The sequence below is a fragment of the Hydra viridissima genome, unplaced genomic scaffold, assembly GCF_058129835.1.
Source record: "Hydra viridissima isolate aposymbiotic clone 2 unplaced genomic scaffold, HvirCarnegie_v1 scaffold_1, whole genome shotgun sequence".
Lineage (NCBI taxonomy): Eukaryota > Metazoa > Cnidaria > Hydrozoa > Anthoathecata > Hydridae > Hydra > Hydra viridissima.
Genome location: NW_028324300.1, coordinates 22,181,204 through 22,188,392, shown reverse-complemented (window position 1 = coordinate 22,188,392; position 7,189 = coordinate 22,181,204). Strand labels below are relative to the sequence as shown.

Sequence of the window (7,189 nt, the reverse complement as noted above, 5' to 3'; positions counted from 1 at the left end):
AAATTAAACATAAGTTTTAATTTCGTGATTTCGAAATTCGTGAATTTGTAATGTTTAAAAATTTCGGTTTTTCGAAATTCAATATAAATTTCGATACGAAATTTATTTCGACCCAAAACTTGTGGAAAAATTTCGACTCGAAATTAGTTTCGATCCAATTTTGAATACATTTCGGACCGAAATTTAGATCGAAACATCCGAAATTACGAAATCATCGAATTTCGAACTTCGAAATTCCCATGCTTATTGTGACTTGTACCTTATCCTGTGGAATAGAAAAATCAAGACTTTCCTCTAAAAAAAAAAAGAGAAGATATTCAGTTGCATATTGAAATACATGAGGAGACTAGCACTTTCATAAAGCATTTAGTAATTAATATATAATATTCACTTTAAGAATAGCAAGATAATCACTTGTAAAAGGGATTTACTTACCTAACTTCTAGAAAAAAAAATCACTTGTGAAAATCACTTGTTAAAGTGATTGCTTCTAAATGTTTAATTACATTTACAGTAAAATCACAAGCAAACTCCATCTTAATTACTTAAATTCCTTTTCAATTCCTAAAAACAACTCATCCCTAAGATAAAAAAAAAACTGCTAAGTATTTGCATTAGATTTTTCCATTAACAATTAAATACAAGTTTCTTTAAGCTTTGTAATATAAATTGGAATTTTGTTAAGTTTGTAAAAGTTGAACTCTTTAAGAGTTTAAAACACCAAATGAATATGGTGTGGCAAGTTTACATTCATAAATCTTTTTTTTTTTTTTTTTTTTTCAATAAATAATTTTAATGGATTTAATCAAAAAGAACTTCTGTGTTGAAACAAAATAGTAAAAATTATGTGAAGCATCACATATTTATTTCAGGAATCTTACAATTCTCTGTCTAAACATGTTAATTAATTTAAATTTAATTTATTCAATCAAAATAATGATTTAATTAAATAAATTGAATAATCAATAATTATTCATTAAAAAAAACTCCATCTTTTGACATAAAGTTTTTATTTCATTTTAAAGCAACTTTATGATAACTTTAATATTTCAATATTTTATGAAGACATAAATATTTAATGTTGACTTTTATAAATACTTTATGAGTCTTTTAATATTTTATAACTTTTATAAATATTTTATGAGTTTTTTAAAGTTTTATGACTTTTACAAGTACTTTTTGATGACTTTTGTATATATTTTTTTAGATTGTTGGCAGGAACTATATTCTGAATGAACTTAAAGTTGTGATATCTGTATACCAGTAAATCAGTTTTTAGTTATTGAATTTTAAATGACAAATTGGTTTGGTAAACATTTTTTCTTCTAAGTGTTTAAAGTTTTAAAAAAGATTAAATTCGCAACAAGTAATAAGACAGGTCAACAGCATTTTTGAGGCCAAAGATATTTCAACGAATTTAGGGTAGCTTTGGGGTGCTGATTCTGAATATGTCATCAGTTTTGCCAGATTGGCTCAAGTTTTTGAGATTTTTCGTGAAATGTGTAAAAAAAAAGACGTAATTTGCTACACGCGCATTAACTTTATTGAAATTGTCATGAATACAATAAATTTAACAAAGTAAATGTTGATTTTAGTTTATTTTAACTAGTTTTAGAAAGTAATCTTCAAAAATGAACAAGACATGAAAGATAGGAGACATTTAATCGCTGGAAAAGCGCTTTTTATATGATTTTCTTCTATGTGAGCTATTTGGGCAGTCACGCTGTAGATTCCAGCAGTAATCAGCCATCATATGTCTGTCCCATCTGCCTTGGTACCTTTCCTCCATCACCATAATATCCTGATAAAATCTCTCCCCTTGTTCTTCGCTAAAATCTCCAAGGTTTTCTGGAAATCTGTCCAAGTGACTGTGAAGATAATGCAATTTAATGCTCATGTGTACACCCAGATTTCTAAATCTCAATAGCATGTTTTGTGCCAGTTCTCCATAATTGTCTGCCTTTTTATTTCCCAAGAAGTTCTTCACTACCAACACAAAACTACAACATGCAGCAGCTTCAATGTCATTCATTTCCTTAGGAAAATTTGAATCTTTAATGAGTTTCCGAATTTGAGGACCATCAAAGATTCCTGCCTTCAATTTTTCGCTACTAAGACCAGGGAAAGATCTCCAGATGTACATGAAGCAATTACCATCTTTGTCTAATGCCTTTACGAACTGCTTCATTAATCCGAACTTTATGTGAAATGGTGGTAGAATGATTTTTTCCCTGTCCACCAAAGGTTCGTTCACTATGTTTGATGCTCCTACTGTCAAGGTGTCCCTTGGAGGCCAATTCAGTTTCTCCCAGTGCTGATGTTTTGCTCTACTATCCCACATGCAGATGAAGCAAGAATACTTTGTGTATCCACTTTGCTGTCCAAGTAAAAAGTTGACCATTTTTAAATCAACACATATCAGCCACGAATGTTCATGGTAGCACAGTTTCTCCAAGACCATTTTGACATTTTTGTATTGTTCTGCAAGTTTAGTTGAGTGAGCTACTGGAAGAGATGCACACTGATTGCCATTGTTCAACAAAACACATTTCAAACTCCTTTTAGAACTATCTATGAAAAGCCTCCAGTCTTCAGGACGATATACTTGTAAACCCATTTGCAGCATCAGGCCAGGAATATCCTTACAATATACAAGTAGGTAATCTTCACAGAAAAATTGAAGAAGTGCTTCTTCTCTGGTCCTATAAGATGTAATTTTAGTTCCAGGCGTCAGACAATTTTTTTCACTTAGCCTTGAAGCTAAAAGTTCAGGTGCACTTTTTGAGAGGTTGAGGTCTCTTATTAGATCGTTGAGCTCTCCTTGGGTAAATTGCGTAGGTGTTCTGAAACTTCCTTCATATTCTGGTTCACTTCCAGAACTAATGCTTAGCTCCATACCCTGCATTTCATCATCATCAGGTGGGGGAAGGTCAGGTAACATGGTAAACACAGGTACAGGCACATCTTCACAATGAGGGACAGGCCTTCTTGCAGATTCCATGTTAGGATACTCCCATTTTTGTTTCTTATGCTTATTGAATCCTTGCACTTGCCCTGCACAGAAATAAAAGTCATCATGATGATTTTTTTGCTCTCTCCACACCATTAGAACACCAAATTTGAAGCTTTTTCTTTGTCCTTTGCTCCATTTTCGTAATAATTCGATATATGCTTTGCACACTATGTGTGGTGCCCAAGACTTGCATAACCCCAAAATAGACCAAATACACTTTTTTTATGAAGTCTGTTATGTTTCTTCTATGTTTTTGCAGTGTATATTCACCACAAATGAGTCTGGATCGTTAAAACAACTTCTTCTTGATGAGTTCATGCTTTTCAATGGAAAACAGACAACAACATAAAGTTAGTGCAAAAATCAAGCTATGAACAAACTTTTAGAACACTAATTAACAAAAAACTATATTGAGAACTGCTCAGTTCAAGTACTAATCCCAAGAAATTAATGAGATGATGCGTCGCATTTACCAACAAGTGCTATAAATAAGATACCAAAAATATCAAAAACTTGAGCCAATCTGGCAAAACTGATAGCATATTCAGAATCAGCACCCCAAAAATACCCCAAATTCATTAAAATATTTCGGACACCAGTAAATTTTTTTTTTTTGTTGACCTGTGTAATATTCGTTAAATAATCCGAAAAGAATTTAAAAAAACAAAACAAACTTCATGGCTGTTTACATGAAAAGCGGGCTAGCTTGTTTGCAGGGCTAGCCCATTTACCAAGATCTCGACGTAGTCTTTATTACAACTTAATTTTATTTTGGGTTTATATGATTAAGAGAGCTAGCCCGGCAAGTGAGATCTCACTGTTTTTTGCCGAGATCACGGCAATCGGGCTATCCTTTGCCCATATAAACAGCTCCTCAATAGTGAAGCCCTCTTTGGGAAAACTTTTTTCAAGCCAGTAACTTTTCAGTCACCAAAAAGCAATTTTTATTAAAACTAGATGCCTACCAAGTTGACAATTTATCTTTTTCAAGTATAGGAATAAAAAGAGTGTGAAGTCTTACACAACACAAATGGAATCATCTATTCATATTTTAAATACTCTCAAAAAGTGGTAACATAACATTAAAGTGACAGACCAAATGACGCACACTCGATTACTTTCAGCGAAACATTAATTTTATTTTGTCCAGGCTTCAAGTGTGTGAAATCGAAAGCCTTTTCCCTCCTAACATTTTCTCAAATAATTTCACAACTAGACATATTCCGAAAAATTGTAAGTTGGGAATATTTTCTTTTAAAAACAAGATTCACATGGTGTAAAAAAACCTTGAAGTCGTAGATTTAAAATGGGAGTTAGACGCCAACGAGCGGAAAAGTCCGATAGCTCTAAGCCTCCATTTTACATCTACTAACAACGATTGGTATTTTAGTTAGTACATGTTTACCACAAGTAAAAATATAAAGGCTAGGTAAAAACTAAAAATATAAAATTGGTTGACCCGAACGAACTGTTATGAGTATTTCAAACTACTGACTATCATCAACCCCAGTGTGGGTGCGAAAAGTTTCTAAAAGAAACTGACCAGCATCGTGCTATCTAACTAATAAAACACGACGCGGATTTAATAGTGAGGAGACAATCACCAGATCGGATTTTCTTTAAAACATGTCTCTAAAACAACAGCAGGTTCAAGCCAAGGCACTTGCTCCGGTTCCTAATTTATAAGGTAATGGCTCTAGTTGTAACACAATTGTATGTAATTTACTTTGTGTCAAGAGACCTTAACTGATCTTCCTCTGCTCGTAGACTCCCAGAACCTTGCTCTTTGAGTTTACTGGTACCACTAAATATAGCTGAAAGATTAAAATCTACCCTCTTTATATTTAAAAAATTGCCAAAGAAATTGAGAGATAAGAATCCTAAGCTTTTATGCTTGAGAAAGAATTGTCAATCAGCCCCAAATTTGCCTAATTACTTTATTTGAATCAAGAATGTGTTTAAAATCTAAAACCTCCTCAGCGATGCTTTGTAAATTGAAGATTTGCTGTAAATTTTAATTCTATCAAAATTATTTGTATTTGATACAGTGAAGAGAGTTACTTTTTTCAATATATAAAAGTTTGAATGAGAATTTGATAATCGATCATTTCTTTGATAAATAATGTTTTAAACTCAGCTCTTTATTGTAATAATGAGACATTTTTACTTTACTTTTTTACTCTTTTTGGTTATTGTTATCATATTTTAAAAAGTCAAAGACTAATGGTTCATGCTAAAAAAAGAAATTAAGAAGATATCATTAAACCATGCTGAGCAACTGGAATTGATACGCAACTCTTAAAAAATGATTGTTTTCATAGCCACCTAATATTAAAAAAAAACCTATTTTAGCTATTGAAAGGAATCGAACTCCTGGGAGTCGAGGGTTAAAAGGGTTAGGTAGAGCAGAGATTGCTGCAAATTTTGCAACAATTGTGGATTTTGGTCTCATGAAGGCTCAATTTTGCTTTACTTTTTAAAATCTAAATACTAATTTTTATATTTTATATAAAAAACGGTAATAACATAAGTGGGAGACCAAACTTTAACCCCCCCCCCCCCCCAAAAAGACAACTAATGATAAGTTTTTACATTGAAATTACACAAGTTTGAACACAAAATTAAAATATTAGTTCAACGATGAGCATCAGCACCATATGAGATTTTGTTTATGGAATATTTTTGTAAAACTAGTTTTTTGTAAAATTTTAAATAATCAATAATACAACTTTTATAATATAAATTCACCTCAAAAAGCTTTCGATATTTTCCCTGATTAAAATCAAACTCAAAAAAAATAATGCTGCATAATTTTCATTTTACACTTAAATTCATTGAAACAAATATTCAAACAATAGGAATTTGCTTCTTAACAAAAAACATTCATCGCTAACAACTTACTTGGTTTCGCTTCTGAAGGAGGTTTCATGCAGCTTTCGGTTTCATATCCAGATGGCTTATCTAAAGATTATATTTATCAAAAAAGAAAACACTGATAAATTTTATAAAAAAATAAATAACTTAGGAATTGCCAATAGATATGATTTAATTTAAGCAACATAAGTCATACTTTTTCGTGCCTCTATCTTTTCATTCAACCTATTTATTATTTCTTCAACCTATTTTCTGCAAATATTTTCTAAAATATCAAGTTTCGGAAACTCTTGCTTAATTCGAATTACATAAAGTTTTTTCTCAATCGAAGCAGAATATTTCTATTAAATGCATAATGACGATGTTTCTTAAAGATTTCATCGTAAGTTGTAAAGTGTTTTTTAAATTGAATGGAATCAAGTTTTTTTAACGGTCTGCTCACGTGTTTATATTCTTGCTAAAATGATTATGACCTCTCTCTAAGATTTTCGATTATTATCGTGATCTGCACAAGTATCTAATTATCTAAATTTTGCAAATGACATGAATTAATCGCATAGATTTCGGAGCTGTAAGAGCTTGCTGTAAATAAGTTTTAAGGACATACTGCAGTGCGTGGTGCCCACCGAAGATACTTGTTCATTAGTAATTATTGAGAGTTTTCAAATACTGTTGCATTCAGCGGTATTTGATTTCTTTGGAAATCGATTGAGAAACACAAAAATTTTCTACGAAAACCTCAGAATTTCACCTGTTTACATTTTAACATTCTATTTGAACTTCTCAGCGTCCTGTTTAAGCAAAAATTCTTAAACATTAAAAAAAAAAAAATAAAGCTGTTAAATGAAAGAAAAAGAAATGAGGATGAAGTAATTTAACACGTTTATCGTATGTTAAAGTCATCTTTAACGAAAGCTTCTGACTATGTGAGCTTTAGTTGGAATATTGAAAATAAACTCCTAATCTGCATAAGACCTCACAATATACGTATTGATATGAAACCAAAAGAACGTTATCCTATTACAACCGCTCAAAATTCTTTAGCTTCAAATTAAAAGTGTTCGAGATGGCAAGAATTGGAAGCGAAAACCAAAAATAAAACAATTATGGAGGAGAGCACACTCGCTTAAACAACTCGTCTACTAACGACAGCTTATTGAAATATGCAGGACCGGTGCAAGGGCTATGCGAATTATGCGGTTGCATTGGGCGCCGGCTTTTCTGGGGCGCCGCGCTGGCGTAGCTAACGTTTTTTTTTTTCGTTTTTTAAAAATTACTGATTTCAAATTCCTCTGCTGTTTG

At 31.8% G+C, this 7,189-nt stretch overlaps 1 long non-coding RNA gene across 1 annotated transcript; it reads right to left on the bottom strand.

Moving 5' to 3' along the window:
- Positions 1-246: 246 nt before the first annotated feature.
- LOC149893923 (uncharacterized) lies at positions 247-6,807 on the bottom strand. Its single transcript, XR_016449121.1, has 3 exons — positions 6,084-6,807; positions 5,915-5,974; positions 247-294 (listed from the first exon to the last, which is right to left on the bottom strand). It is a non-coding gene; the product is annotated as an uncharacterized LOC149893923 (long non-coding RNA).
- Between the last annotated feature and the right edge of the window lie 382 nt (positions 6,808-7,189).